Raw genomic sequence first — 16331 nt, 5'->3', positions numbered from 1 at the left:
CCACGTTCTAGAAACACCATTCAACAATTCTAGCATTTCATATATATATATATATTCAACTATATATATATATATACACACAGATATATAATTTCATCATAGAGTCGTCAGCTCCAATGTTTCAGATATACAGATGAGGTCCCTTTCATTCCTCTGCACCCCCGTCCCTCCCCGTGCTGGAGTTTCCCAGATGCTCCCTTCCCTGTCCCAGGTACAGAACTAGTCACTCCCTGACAGCATGTCGCTTTTGCTTCCATTGGGTATCTCTCACACTCCGCTCGGTGCCGTGACGTGCTGTGAGCAAGTCTGGTCTCCACGCAGGACGCGCGGCGCTCCGTCCGCGTGCGGTCCCTCGGCCCTGACCGCCCTCCCTGAAGGTCTCTCTTCTCTCAAGGCCAGCCCGTTCTTCTCACTCCATTCCTCCTCTGTCTCCTGCACGTGCTCCCCAACTCTGCCCGCTGCTTATCTCAGAGCTTCTTGCACTCTTCATAATGCATAGCAGAGGTCTCAGAGACTAGACCAAAGTGAGCTAACAGCAAAATCATATGGCAGGTACATTTTCCCAAGCTGGAAGGGGGGAAAAGTAGTAACAATTTCCTCATGTTAGGGTTCTGAGCATTTTTTCTAAAAGTTTGCCACTTATTGGTCAGCAGTGATAAAAGTAAACAAATATTAAAGGAAACACAGAAATTCTTAGTAATTTAAGACTTTTGTGTATAGGCTCATGGGTTAGAATTTTATATTACGTATAAAATAACATCTAGTATTTTATTAGCAAAGTTGGTGCTGTGCTTCTTCGTGAAATTAATATAATGAAACATACCCACATTTCTACATGTCTATGTATACACTTGTAAATTATACATACTAGAAATCAATATGAAATGAAGTTACTTTCTATCTGGCATCACAACATGTGAAAACAGCCCATTGGAATGCTCAGGCACTGCTGGTGTAAATGCCAAACTGCCCAATCATTCTGAAAACCAGTTTGGCAATTTCTCATGCAACTAAATACGCACATGACCCAGCCATCCCAGCTTTAGACATTTACTCAAGAACAATAAAATAAAGTCCACACAAAGACTTATACTCAAAAGAAGCTTTTTAACAGCCCCAAACTGGAAAGATATACATGCTCATCAATAGATGAGTAAACTGTGACATATCACCCGAATGAATAAAACTCAGAAATTTAAACACTATTTATGCAACATAACAACCTGGAAGAATCTCAAAAACATTATGCTAAAAGCAAACAGTTAGACAAAAGAATGCATAATTCCTTTTCTAGGAAATCCTAGAAAAAGCAGAAAGAATCTAGAGAGAGAGAAAGCAGACCAATGGTTGCCTAGGACTAAGGGGTTTGAAAGGGTGGAGAGTGAAAAAAGGCCCGAACAAACCTTTCTGGGTAACCAAAAATTTCCACATCGTGACAATGGCAATGGTGACGCCAGCGGCACACTGATCCACACTCACTGAAATGAGTGAGGGACACCGATAATGGGTATATGCTGTTGCACATAAATTATAATTCAATAAAGCTGATGTTTTTCAATTGGCCCAATGGACTTTCCACCAAATTTGGAGACTGTTAAGAACGATCTGACTTGCCATGAAGGCAGGCTTGTGCGATAGATATGAAATTTACTTTGAATGACTCTGTAGTGGGAAGAGGGGAAGGGGTAGAATTCTTTTGTTTCACATGGAGTAAGCTGGTCACTAACACTTATTGAAACTGCCATCATTTTGTAGATGGGAAGTGGGCCTATCTGAGATGGAAACAAGTTGGTGAGTTCCAGGAATGAGATTTGTGTTTAGTTTGGTCCAACTTGAGCGTAGACTCTGCAACTAGGAACCATTTCTTCCTGGTGCCAAAGCCCAGATTACCATTTCTGAGTTGAAATAAGCTGACTCTAGACAACTTATTGGAATTGAAAATGTTCAAAGAAGAGTTTATTGGAAGTGACACCTCTGGAGACTGGGGCTAGTTGAATTCAGAAACTGAGAGAATTAGGCCTAGAAGAGCAAACCCTCTCTCCAGCCCTGTGTGTGACAATCAAATACACCAATGGTTCTTAATCTTGACTGAATCAGAATCTCCTGGAGAGTTTGTTAGAGCATAGATTTCCAGAGCCCACTTTTAGAGCTGCCGATCCAGTAGGTCAGGTATGGGCTCCAATAGTTGGTGTCTCTGGCAAGTTCCCAGGTGATGTAGATGCTACTGATCTGGGGACCACTCTTGGAGAACCAGCTCTATACCCTGGCTTTATGGATCCTTACATATTCAACAATTCTAAAACAGCCTTCAGTTCAGTTCAGTCACTCAGTCGTGTTCGACTCGCACGCCAGGCCTCCCTGCCCATCACCAACTCCCGGAGTTCATTCAACCTCACGTCCATCCAGTCGGTGATGCCATCCAGCCATCTCATTCTCTGTCGTCCCCTTCTCCTCCTACCCCCAATCCCTCCCAGCATCACAGTCTTTTCCAGTGAGTCAACTCTTCGCATGAGGTGGCCAAAGTATTGGAGCTTCAGCTTTAGCATCAGTTCTTCCAATGAACACCCAGGACTGATCTCTTTTAGGATGGACTGGTTGGATCTCCTTGCAGTCCAAGGGGCTCTCAAGAGTCTTCTCCAACACCACAGTTCAAAAGCATCAATTCTTCAGTGCTCAGCTTTCTTCACAGTCCAACTCTCACATCCATATATGACCACCGGAAAAACCATAGCCTTGACTTACCCATGAATTAAGTAGAAAGAAGTCCAATTTATTTTACTAGCTACACTATTCACACTAACAATATTAAGAAAGGTCAGCAGAAAAAACTCCATAGTTATTGGAATAGATGAACAACTTGTTCCTGCCTCAGGTACCTTTCTGTGTGTATGAGTTTTTCTCAGCTTTTAGGTTACTAAGTAGCTTCTGTATTTCTGACATTAATTTTGCCACTCTCTTATCAGTAAAAGTGGATATTATACTATGGTCTTGGTAATAAATGACAGTGTCACAAGTTCAAAATGTACATCATTTTCTATTGTCAGATGAAAAAGACAGAGATAAGAGGATTGTGAGGGTAGGATTATAGGGTGAAAAGAAGTTACATGAAAAGATTTAGAAATGGGGAAGAAAGATACAAATCACAAGAGAATCAAACATTCCCCAAGGGAAAAGAAGCAGTGTCTGAGAGATTAATAATCAAGGGGCCAAAGAGGGAAGAAATGGCTTGATGAGATGGAAGTTTACTCTAAAGATAAGAAGAAAATAAAAATGGGAAAAGGACTTGAAATATAAAATAATGCTGGGTAAAATAATAACAAGACAAAAACAGAAAAAAAAGCCAAGAGAGAAGGAAGACCTGTTTGTTTTTTAAGTTATTAAATATGACATTCAAAAACACAAGATATACCAATAGACAGTGATTTCTGAAGAGAGGAAGGGAAAGGCCAGTTTTTAAAACAGTGCCACCTTATTCGTTGGATAAATGTCCAGTTCCAGGTTACTGGAAATCAACTGTGGTTACTCAGTGCTTTAGTAGCCACAGCTTGAAGCAGTCGGATAGTGGGCAGACTGGGGTGTGGTGGGCAGGACAGCGTCCTCCCCCCCGGAAGACGTGCACTCCTCATCCCTGGAGCCTGTGACAGTGCTATCTTACATGGCCAAAGGGACACAGAAAGACGCGAATAAATTAAAGATCTTAAGTTGGAGAGATGGGTGGGCCCCTATAAGACAAGGTTCTAATAAAACAGAAGAAGGAGACATGCCAAGAGAACTAAAAACCAGAGCGATGTAGCCATAAGCCTCAGCACATGGGTGACCTCCAGGAACCAGACAAGACAATGAACAGGCTCTCTCCTACAGTCTTCAGAAAAGCACAGCCGCACACACCTATTTTCAACTCCTCACCTCCAGACCTATGAGATGATAAACCTGCAGTGTTTTAAGCCGCAAAGTCTGTGGCAATTTGTTACAGCAGCAACAGGAAACTCATCCAGGGATCCTGGGGATGCTGGGCAGAACTGGAGAGCACCAGCCTCCTCTAACACAGAGAACACAAGTCTGGGTTTTATAAGATCTTCCAGCTTGTTAGGAGATGAGGAAAATCTGTGTGCATCAAGTTAGCAAGTAGTAATACTATGCAGGACACTGTACGACCACAGCACTGACTGTGGCTCCTTCTTTCCTTTATTGAACACGTCATCCATGTGGTGCAGTTAGACTGGGGGGAGTGGGCAGACTGGGGTGTGGTGGACAGGACAGCATCCACCACAGCAGGATGGAAAAACAGAACAGACTTTTCTGGCTCAATGCTCCCTCCACTCCAGACTACCGACCACATCAAAGCTTGCAGGGACAAAGAGCTCAGCTCACAAAACTCTTATGTCGCTGGCCAGAAGGCACTGAAAGCAACACATGGTCCATTTTCTGCCCCCAAATCACTCAGAAGCTGAACTTCATAGCGTTAGATTTGTCTTACATTCTAGACAACCACTGGGGCCAACACACGCTTTATAGAATCATTCTGGAAAATGAAATTATTTTAGGAAAACTTTTTGTTCTCTGTGGATGAAAGGAATTACTAAAGTGTTAAGTGTTAAGACTAACACTGAAACACGGCCAGATACATAAGAATAACTTTTAGAAGTGAAGGGGAAAGAAACATAAAAGTTCAAATTATCTTGCCTAAAAGTAATCCTTCTGTAAATTCTACTCTTTTGGGCGAGTTGCTAGAAGAGGGGGAACTGAAGTTAGTCATGTTTACAGAGACAAGTGGCCTCTTCATACTCATGCAATCAGCCAACAATATTTATTGATTGAAGGCTCTTCACAGCACTAAGCAAGAAAAAACTAGGATCTGCACAAGTATAAGAGAGGGTTCTAACACATAGGAATTCTCACGGAGGAATTCTGTGAGATCCCGGGGAAGATGAGGCTAATATGTGAAATAATTAGAGTATGATAAGTCCCCTATATATGAACAAGTTCTGTTCCAAGGCCAACTAAGTCAGCCTAGGCACCCAACAATCAGCTATATGGTACTGTAATATGTTTATGATACTTTTCACACAAATAAAACATAAAAGACAGACAAAAAAAATGAAGAAAATATTTTTGATCTTACAATACAGTACTGCACCTTGAAAAGCATAGTACAAGTTGGCACACACAGGCTGGTGTGGAGTAAACAGGCAAGCCACTGCCTGGAGGAGGGCAAGGAGGTGGAGACGGCAGAGCTGGAGGCCGGGCAGCAACAGGAGACAGAGGGTGAGCCTCGATCTCACTCACACCCGATATGGACGAAATCATCTGCATCTCTGCAAGTTCTCAACCTGAAGGTTTGTATGTAGGGGACGTACTACAAATAACGGTCTTTCTCTGCACTGAAGTTGATAAGTCAATGCAATATGGACTCATCGCATGTAAGGGAGACACGGGTGGAGATCTGACTTCTTGCAGGCAGGAAAGCTTCAGCATGGTTGGCTTTTATGCTGACCCTTCAAGGACAGACAGGATGCAGGGAAAGGGTAAGCTATACTGCTCAACAGAAACTGGCTTGATGACTTTTCTCCTGTGCTAGAATCTTTTTAATTGAAGCCAAAAATACAATAAAACCTGAATCAATGGTGGTCCTTTATTATAAGATGAAGTTGTACAACAAATGCAAATGCTGTGTAGGATACAGAAGAAGATCGTTGTTACTTCTTTCTATTCTACTGGGTCTTGATATTTTAAGAGGAAGAAACAGTGACCATTTCCCACGATATTCTATGTTACATGATTGTACCAGAAAATGCAGGCATATGTCTCCAATGCCCCCAATCACATAAGATAAAATATTGAAATAAGTAGAAGTCTGATACTGTTAAAACCGAGTAGAAAGTTACTGAGATTTATAACCTGAATTTGTGTTTTTCTTAAAACATGGTTCTCCAAGTTATTTTATCAGAACTGACCTCAGCACATGTTTGCAAATATTACTCTGTCCTTTAATCTCAGAGAAAAGCAACTTTAAATAGCTTGGAATTGCAAGTATAGATGTTTTTTGGCCTATAGGTAGTTAACTATTAGCCCTAACAAGATAGAGCCAGTGTTTGGTTTAGAATTTTGAAGAGACACCTGTTGAAATATTTGATCAATTTGTTTCTAAGGATCACACACTGTGCTTTCAAACACTGCTGGGTTATTATTTTCCTGCATTCCTTTATGAGAGAGAAAACAAACTTTCTATCAAATGATGTAATTTTAAAAATCACTATACATTTCCATGTAATATTCTAGAGAAAGACTGTAAAAGAAGCTTCTGGGCACCTACCATATTATTTCTCTAACCCTGAGAAATAACTCTGGATTTTTCTCATTGAAAATAGCTGAACAAACCATGGCTTATAATTCAGGATTTCCTGGAAAAGCAAAATCCATCTATACGTAAGTAACAGTTGGAAGAGCTGGGTGGGTTTTCAGAAGATGAGTCTCGTGTTCTATTAAAGCGTGTAAAATGACTGGTGAACATGAGCAAATCAAAAATAGGAGTCTTCTGACACTTCCAAAGAATTCACATTGAGCATTTTACAGCCCCCAATAACGTTACATACTTGCTCTCTTTTTTAAACTACTTTTGTTTGTGTATTTGGCCGCGCTGGGCCTTGGTGTGCGCGGGCTCTTCTCTCCCGGTAAAGAGTGGGAGCTCCTCTCCACCTGCGGAGTTCAGCTTCTCACTGAGGCAGCTGCACCCATTGGGGACCTCGGGCTCTAGAGCATGGGCTCAAGGCATGTGGCGATCAGGCGTAACTGCGCCAGGGCATGTGGGGTATTCCCTGAGCAGGGAGGGACTGAGCCTGTGTCTCTTGAGTCTCTGGCATTGGCAGGCAGATTGTTTACCACTGAGCCACCAGGGAAGCCCAAAGTTGACCATACTCTTTCTGTTCTGCTACTTTCTTGCTGGATATTTAAAAACTGCTTCTTTGTGACCAAAGGCATTCCTGGACATTTTTACTTTTGGGCTACAGGTCTTTCTGAGAGCCTGGAGTTTCAAGCCAGATGCTGTCTGGTTAGTGGAGGTTTTACACAGCTGTGTATCCTTGTCAGGACAGATCTGAATCAAGTACCTGAGAGCAAAGCTGACACAAACTACTGCATGTAGACATGGACCGTCTCAGGAACTACATCACAGGACAGAGTTTTATGTTCCTGAAGAAGCAGTGTGAGAACCAGTACACATTTCAGGCTCAGTCATGGGGTGAATTTTGTTGTTGTTGCTATGCACCGTGCTTAGCTGCTGTCTGTAGTGTCAGACTATCTGTTTAGTTGCTAAGTCATGCCCAGCTGTTTTTGACGCTATGGACTGTAGCCCTCCAGGCTCTTCTGTCCATAGCATGTCCCAGGCAAGAATACTGGAGTGGGTTGCCATTTCCTTCGCCAGGGGATCTTCCCGACCCAGGAATCGAATCCGCATCTCCTGCCTAACAAGTGGATTCTTTACCACTGAGCCACCAAGGAAGCCCTGTGGAGTGAATACATTCTCTAATGAAATCTTTACAGCAAACAGCTGGCCTGAAAACAGTGTTTTTGTTTTGTTTTTTTCTCTATAACCAGAGAAACCAGGTGCATCAGTCCCAAGAACCTCTTAGAACACGGTTACTTCCAGGTGCCTGTGTCTCGCCTGACACAAGAATCAACCAACTCATTGGCAAGTAATTTGTGCCAAAGAAAATCTGTGCCAGATATTCTAAGTTACTGTTGTTAAAACTTTGATTTGTCAGGAATAAGAACACCATGAGTTACTCCAAACAAAACACAGAGGGAAGTAAGTCCGAAAGAGAAAAACAAATGTTTCATATTAAAGCACATGGGGGGAATCTACAAAAAAGGTACAGATGGACTATGTACAGGACAAGAAGAGAGATGAAAATGCAGAGGACGGACATGTGCACATGGAGCGGGGTGAACTGGGGGATTGGCGTCGACAACAAACACCATTCTGTGTAAATGAGATAGACGGCTAGTGGGAACCTGCCGTACCTACAGCACAGAGTTCAGCTCGTGCTCTGTGCTGACCTGGATGGGGGAGATGGGAGAGGTCCCAGCAGGGTATGTGTAATGTGTACAAAGCCTACAAGTGAAGGCTTCACTTCATTGCACAGAAAAAAACCAACACAAGGTTGTAAGCAACTACATCCCAGTTAAAAAATATTAACTTAGTAGAAGGTGTTGTACTATATGTAATGCTAAGTATGAAAATCACCTGCATCAAAATTTAGTTTCAAGAAATAAATTAACCACAAACCACCTATTCGTAATCAGTGAGTTCTTGTTTGAGAAGATTCACAAAAGAACACAGGAGACGACAAAGGACATGAGGAAACTTTCTCGATGATGGTAATGTTTCAGATCTTGCCAAGGATCTACACTAGCACACCCATTTGTCCAAGCTCAACTCACATACAATTAGGTATGTGTATATTTCATGGTACGCAAACTTCATATGAAACACTATCAAACACCGAACTCTAGTTAATAATAAGAACGCTGAAATGTGCAAACTGATGCCTGAGGTTTATTTCGAAATGCATCAAAAACAAGATGGTGAGAGATGGACAAAAGGATAGGTAGATACAGACAGATGTGATGAAGTAAAATGGTAACAGTATAATCTAGGCAGTGAATATGCAACTGTTCTCTGTAAAACTTTCAAGTGTGAAATTCTCATTAAAAAGGGTTGGAGAAGAAAATATAATTGGGAATAAAATCACTGAAGCATTTAGAGTATCACAGCACTGCCCTGCTGCCCACTTCTTTCCCTTCAAGGGTTCACAGGATATCTAGGACCCTGATAGAATGCTGATATTGAAAACTCAAAGCACAAGTCTAACAAGCTGAGACATGCAAGGTTTCTTTTATTTTTTTAAATCAACTGCCCAAGACCGGTTGATTACATTGGGAAAATGTGTGTTATATGAAGGAAAGAAGTAGCTCCCCACAGATGATTTCTATATTTAAATTCACACAGAGCTACAGTGGGGCACCTGCAAGCCAGGCTGGAGAGAGGATGCTGTTAGAAGATGCAGGAGCAAGATGCAAATCAAACCCGACACACGTTAAAAAGGCTCCTGAGGGGCAGATGGAGACAGTGGATGAGAAATTTGTCCTGAAAGGCCAGGGGCAGGGCTGCCAACAGAACGAGTCCTGCAAAAGGACCGCTGGGGAGGCTCATGAGAGGTTACAAAGCCTCACATTTCCTCCCCAGAAACCATCGCCTACCACATCACCTGTGAAGGGCCACTGTCTACAGTCAGCCGGTTCACCTTGATCACATTCTCTGCCATTTACTTCACAAACTCATTGCCTAGCACAAACTAGAAAACATTCATTAAGTTAAAAATAACACTCTGGGAGTGTTTGGCAGAGTGGTCCCAGAACCTGCAACATCGGCAACCCTGGGGCTTGTTAGAAATCCAGGATCCCAGGCCACAGCCCACACCTGCTGTGTTAGAATTTGCTGTTTAACCAAACCACAGATGATCTGGTGTGATCTTACGACGAGTCTGTAGCTGAGCCTTGGGGACCAAAGCCTTCCCAAGTAGCAGCTTTAACCTCAGACAGAGGGGACAGCTACAGGAAACCAGGTGAGCAACGGGAAGCCTTGACCTCCTGTTTCCTGGAAGCACCTTTCCCTGACTGACAGTCGCTTCCTCCCTACAATGCTACGACCTTGCCCCCACCTAGGAACGGAAGCTGCCTGGACCCTAGCCACCTTGGAGAGTCTACCACGGTAAACACGTTGCAACCTGCTGTGAGCACTTTGGAAAGTTTCACATTCTCCAGCGGATCTAGAAATACCCCATGCATCTCTGGAGAGGGGATCACTTTGCTTGTATTGATAACTGCTCTTTTCTGTAAAAAGAAAAGAAAATGTTCTCTTCAACGGGTACAATCAGAGGAATTCTCCAGCTATTGCCCCCCATTCAGTTGTAAAACATCTGGGAAAGTTATTTATCTGTCTTAAAAACAGCCATAGAATGTTGTTTATTTATTCACATTATCATGTGTACATTTGTCTAGAATAAGTGTATTTTAAAGACCATGTTTTGTTTATTTCAGTCATCGTAACAGAAACTGTTTTATGCTCAAATATCCGTGGCTAGTCATGGTTGATACAAAACTAAAGGTTTAACATTTTCTCTTATAATAGCATTTCTTGGAAGATACTAAGCTGACAAAACAAAGTACACAAAGATTTTTCTAAAGCCACCTTAAGTCAACTACTCTGTACTCAATGCAAGTTTCATACTTCAGCATCACTTCTTTGTCTATAAATATGTGAAAAGTGGTTTTAAAAAATATGTTTACCAAATACAAAAAAACAACTTTTAAGTTACTGATTTCCACTTTTATTTCAGGAATTTTACATATCGTCCAATCAACTTTACAAAACAGTAAGCACATTTCCAAGACAGTAAGTAAAAAGTATATTTTCATTCTCTCTTATTTAGGAAGAGACTTTTAAAAATAATCATTTTGCCTGTCTTAAGATAGTTTTTTAAAAAGTGGAAATCAAGGACTTCCCTGGCATCCAGCAGTTACGACGCTGCCCTTTCCCTGCAGGGCGCCCAGGTTTGATCTCTGGTCAGGGAACTAAGATCCCACATGCCACAGTGACACCAAAAAAGAAAAGTTGATGTTGCATCAAAGCCATAAATAAAAACTAGTATCACTTGCTTATAAAAAGAAACTAATGATAAAAATAAAATTTTTAAGAGGAGGCAATCAAAACATGACACTGAAATATATCTCATACTTTTATTACTAATTATGAAAAACAAAAATGAATCTATTTTTGTAATAATGGAAAATATTGTGCATAATGGAAAAATGTTTAACACTTTCTGTGCTGTATTGCATCATGCTAAGGTAGTCACAGAAAACATTTTCAAGAGACTGGCTAATTTTTTTTTTTTTGCTAGATTTTATTTTTTCCAGTACATTTACACTCAAAGCAAAACTGGGCAGAAGGTACAGAGATTTCTCACGTACCCCTATATAGGTGGTTAATTTTTTAAATATGCAAAATGTTAAAAGATAGACACACAAAACTCCTACCAGTCAATTGAATCATACCAATAAATGCCTTATTGAAAAATTTGAGTTCCAGTCAGGTTGAGAAAATTTATAAAAAAAAAAAAAAGACATCAAAATAAATCTGTATCTAATTAAAACCAGAAAATGATAGTGTCTGATATACTTTGTTGCCTCAATTTTGTCTTAGGCTTCTCCCTTATTAGAAAATCTAAGGAAAAAAATCAGTAATAAAATAATCTTCATGAAAAGTCTGAGTGGTCTAAGAAATTAAAAAACGGAGAAGTATTTTCAAGTATTTGTTTTTTTTTTTTCCCTGCCACTTCATAAACCTATACCTGCTTAACTTCAGGAACCACAAAAATAAAACTGTGCCAGCCCTACTTCAAGCTATAAAAAGAGAAATATCAAAGTGACTCCCCTTTGTAAACCTTAACTTCCACTCATAGAGCCATTTTTCAGTATGTTCTCTTACCTGAAAAGCGGTGAGCAGGCTGTAAACCTCAACGGTCAGAAAGAGGATCTTGAGAGCACGCCTGGTGCAGGCTGAGAACTGCATAAGCTCACTCTTTCCAGAAGGGAGGCTCGGCATGAGCAAGCCCCACACAGCCAGCACATGTAAGGACTCTCCCTGCAGCGTCCCAGCCCTCGGCCACAAAGTGAGACGCTGGACAAACCGTGCCCATAGCCACAACAAAACATCCAGACACAGCAGCCGAGAAAGACTCTTTTCACTATTCCAAGCAGAACGACAAATACAGCAAATGCTTTTGGCCGGCATCTTGCCAAGTATCTGCCCGTGAATGAGTAAGTGCCCCGCACACGAGAGGTGCCACTTGACCAGAGGCGAGGGCTTCTCAGCAGGAACAGGAAAATTTGAATCCTACACCAGAACTCATCCTTCCAATATATCTTTGATTTCTCCACAGTGAAGGCTATGAAAATTCAAGCTATAAACCTAAAGGAAAGCCCAACTGACTGTCCTTTCAGGAACTGGGATAACTTCTTAGCTGCTTTGTTTCAACTCCCCCATCTGGCTGCCACCTTTTGCCCATTTTCCTCTGTAACACCTTCAAGATTCAAGAAAGAAAGTAGATTTTTTAAACTCTTAAGTTACCAGTAGTGCTGATCAAAAGAAAAATAGGTAAGAACAAATAGCTTGAGTGAGATCTGGAGATTATACTCCTTGCACAGATAGTAAAATATGAATACTTTGGTCCTAGAAATATAACTCGAGAGGATTTTAATTCTCCATCAAATTAAGATACTAACACACACACACACACACACACACACACACTTACAAGTCCCCTGATTTATCTGCCCACAAGCACTAGCATGGCAATTTTTTTAAAAGGTTAGCTTTTCCAAAATGTCAGAGAGTGTAAAATACTTCACAAAACAAGGTTTCAGGGTGAAATTTTAGGGTGGTCAATCTATACTAATGTCAATAGAATCCTATACAGCAGAATTTCTGTTTTTAATACACTCATATTCAGCATCTATCTACTTTAAAAAATGGTTTATGCACTGCATCCCAATTATTTAACCATGGGACCCTTTATTTGTGGGGCATCCAGAGGGAATTATATTTTTTTCAGACAGATTTGGGAAGTGCTAATAATTTTAGGTTCACTTGCCCATTTTTATGCAACATACCTGACGCTGTGATGACTTTCAAAGCACTTAGAAAAGCCCTTAGATTACAAAGCTTCCTGTCTGCCTCCAATTTGTACTAATCTCTATGGAATTCCAGTGTGATCAATTTCTAGATTACTCAATATTAATAAACTGTAAACACATTTTCCAAACAGAAATATGAGAAATGGGCTATACATGTATTTCATGGGCATCTCCTTCATTCCACCCATTATGCTGGGAAACAAGGGACACCCTCAAGCAGCTGGACCCTCTGCTGGAGCCCCTGTAGTTGCTCTAGTGGGCGCGTGGTTGCACCAGGTCACCCATCTGCCCTCCAGAGTTGAACATCAGACCTCAGAAATGAATATTCAGCCAACAGAGAGGGCACCCCAGCCAAGATACCAACACCAAGGCAGGAGTAGCCACCACCCAAACCCAACACCTACTGCATCCATATGTGTCCACTTCAACCACTTCACAGGCAGACTCAGGGCAGGAAACTGAGTCAGATCTCTCCAGTAAACCACATGCAGAACCCAACTCCCCCATCCAGCACCTCCTCTCCTCTCAAATCCCAAAGCCCTGTACACCCAGCCATCCCGACATCCTTCTGTTCTCATTTAGGTGGAAAAGCAGGTTTTCAGGATAGATGTGCGGTTCACAGCTGCTCCACTGAGATAACTGAGTCACACTGACCCCTCACTCATCTGCCCTGACTACTCCAGAACGACTGCACATGAGTCGTTTTTCCAGCTCATGTCCCTTTAAAGATCAACATCTTTCTAAAATGAGGTTTATTCCCCTTATCCTTCTAATAAGATATATTTAACCTTTAATTTAAAAACTATGTCTTTCATTCATGAATCCAGATTCTACTGAGTTATAAGCATAATATTCTCTCAACTATAATAGGGTGAGAAAATTATTTTAATTAAGAAATGATCCAGGAAGCATGGGGTGGTATTTCGACACCCGTAAAATAGCAATACAACTGCTTATTTAAAAAATCATGTCACAAGGCTATATTAGAAAAATACAAACTCCAGCCCTCAGCAAATATCATGACTAAGAAAAAGCTACATATCATGATATTTAAGTGCACATTCTTTCAGCCACTACTTACTAAGGACTTGCTCTGCAGCAAAAGCAGGAAGTTAAACAGAGTCACCGTTTTCCTACGAAGAACATGTATCTGTGTCCTGTTATAACAAAGAGCTATAGACTGGGATGTCTTAAAAATTAATTGTGAAAGAGACACAAGTTTATTTTAAAAGTTCAGATCATAGAAGGCATGAAATCAACAGCCAAAACTCTTAAAAGTAAAAACTCCCTCCATCTTCCATATTAATTACAACCACTGCTGTTTCCGTTTACATTTACTTGTAACCACTTTGTTTTAAGTGACTCATTCTACGTACAGTTTCCTTCTAATGAATGAGTTCATTCCATTTATGTTGTGGTTTCTAATAACCACGTGGTTCATCTTAATTCTATTATTCCATTTTGTTAGACTTCCTGGTTTGACATTTTCTTTTGTTCTGGTTTTTGCAACATAATTATTTAAATATGAAATGGAAGTCAAACAATTATAATATGCAGACTGTAATGAAAATGTTATAAATCTTCTCACCACACACACAAACAGTGATGCTGTGGGGTAGAGGAAGGAGGAATAAACTCGGAGTTCGGGATTCACAGTGACATGTTACTAGATACAAACAACAAGGACATATTGTATAGCACAGGAAACAATGCTCAATATTTTGTAATAACCCATAAAGGAAACATCTGTAGACTTCCCCTGTCGCTCAGATGGTAAAGAATCTGCCTGCCAATGCAGGAGACGCAGGTTCCATCCGTGAGTCAGGAAGATCACCTGAGAAGGAAATGGTAACCCTCTCTAGTATTCTTGCCTGGAAAATCCCATGGGTAGAGGAGCCTGGCAGGCTACAGTCCATCGAGTCGCAAAACAGTCAGACATGATTTAGTGACTAAAACAATGTGTGTGTGTGTGTGTGTGTGTGCATGTGTGTGTATTTGACTCAACTGCTGTGCACCTGAAACTAACACAACACTGTAAATCAACTATATCTCAGCTTTACAAACGGTAACACCATGAGGTGACGACTGTGCTCAGCACCCTGACTGTAGCGATCATTTCACAATATATACGTATATTATACATCCTATTCATACACATTCAATTTATACAATGTTACATTTGAATGTCAACTACATTTCAATAAAGATGGAAAAAACAAAAGGTACAGTAACTATTAAAAAAAAGCATATTATACATCTCAATAATACAAAGATAATATAATCAAGAAGGCTGGAGGAAAAGATGGGAGGAATACAAATGTGCTATTTATTTAAATCTTCATATTGAGGAGCCAACAGGCCCTGTCTAAAGTTAATAAATCAATGAGCATAGAATTTTTTTATATTATTATCCACATTTATAGTAATTTATTACGAAAACAAGTAAAAAACACAACATAAACCTAAATTACAGAAGGAAAAGGAAGAAGCAGCATGGGGATTATTAAATAATCAAGAAACAAAGGAAACATCCAACCAGGAACAAGGGCTGCTGCCCAGAGACCCACCTGTGCTCCAACCTCTCTCTTCCACATGAAGGCTTCGGTCTGGCAGAGCCTCTGCCTCCAGGGGTTTTAAGAGAGACATACTTTGATTTTCCCTGGATTTGCTCCAAATACCACCAAATTTGGTAGATATTCTTCAGTCTTTTGGATTATAGCCATTTCCAACTTTTAGTACAGTTTTCCCCCACTTTGAGCATTTTTTAATACCCACAGTTTCAGGGCTAAGAGAATAGGCACTTCTACTTACAGTCCTGTCAAAAGAGCCCCGCCTCCCTCCTTATGCTGATGATTAGTTTTATGTGCTTCAATCCTCTCTCCACCATGTCCCTCTAACTGCCTCTTCCCTTTCAAACCTCTTGGTGCTCATATCACTCATATGCTGAGATGACTTGCACCTCCTACAGAAAAAAACTGGGTGCATCTCTTCCCATCTCCAGGCACAGTGGGAATATCCATACCACGGGAACCAGCAGACAATACAAACCAAACTCCGTGCCCCTCTCCCTTCTCAGAGCCGTTTTTAAATACCAGCACCTCACAGGAAAGGTCTGTGAATTTACAAAACAGCTTTTTAGAAGGGTAAAGCAAGGATATAAAAATTTTTACTGAGAACAAGAAAAGGCTTATATTTTGGTTTTTTAAAAAAATTAGTTGGTTCTTGTTGTTTAGTTGCTAAGTCATGTCTGACTCTTTTGAGACCCCATGGACTGAAAGCCTCCAGGCTTCTCTGTCCATGGGATTTTCCAGGCAAGAATACTGGAGCAGGTTGCCATTTCCTTCTCCAGAGGATTTTCCCAATCCAAGGATGGAACCCGTGTCCCCTGCATTGGCTGGGGACCTCTGAGCCAGCAGAAAAGTGAAAGTGAAAGTCACATCATGTCTGACTCTTTGCGACCCCATGGACTTCTCTAGGCTAGAACCCTGAAGTGGGTTGCCATTTCCTTCTCCAACGCATGAAAGTGAAAAGTGAAAGTGAAGTCGCTCAGTCATGTCTGACTCTTAGCGATCCCA

General features: G+C 41.0%; 1 protein-coding gene across 10 annotated transcripts in view; it reads right to left on the bottom strand.

Annotated features, from left to right (window-relative positions):
* PLCB4 (phospholipase C beta 4) overlaps positions 1-16331 on the bottom strand; it is a 489193-nt gene that overhangs the window by 359819 nt on the left and 113043 nt on the right. The window contains exon 1 of one of the 10 annotated variants that reach the window (XM_055426785.2): positions 11549-15002. The exons of the other annotated variants lie outside the window; for them this stretch is intronic. The gene's annotated coding sequence lies outside the window, so the exon portion shown is untranslated. Of the gene's footprint in view, positions 1-11548; positions 15003-16331 lie in introns of those variants that run through there. 10 annotated transcript variants of the gene reach the window in all.

This window comes from Moschus berezovskii, chromosome 15 (genome assembly GCF_049115385.1).
Source record: "Moschus berezovskii isolate FMDL1 chromosome 15, NW_MosBer_1.0, whole genome shotgun sequence".
Lineage (NCBI taxonomy): Eukaryota > Metazoa > Chordata > Mammalia > Artiodactyla > Moschidae > Moschus > Moschus berezovskii.
Note: the sequence above shows the minus strand (reverse complement) of the source record. Positions and strands in the feature narration are given on the sequence as shown.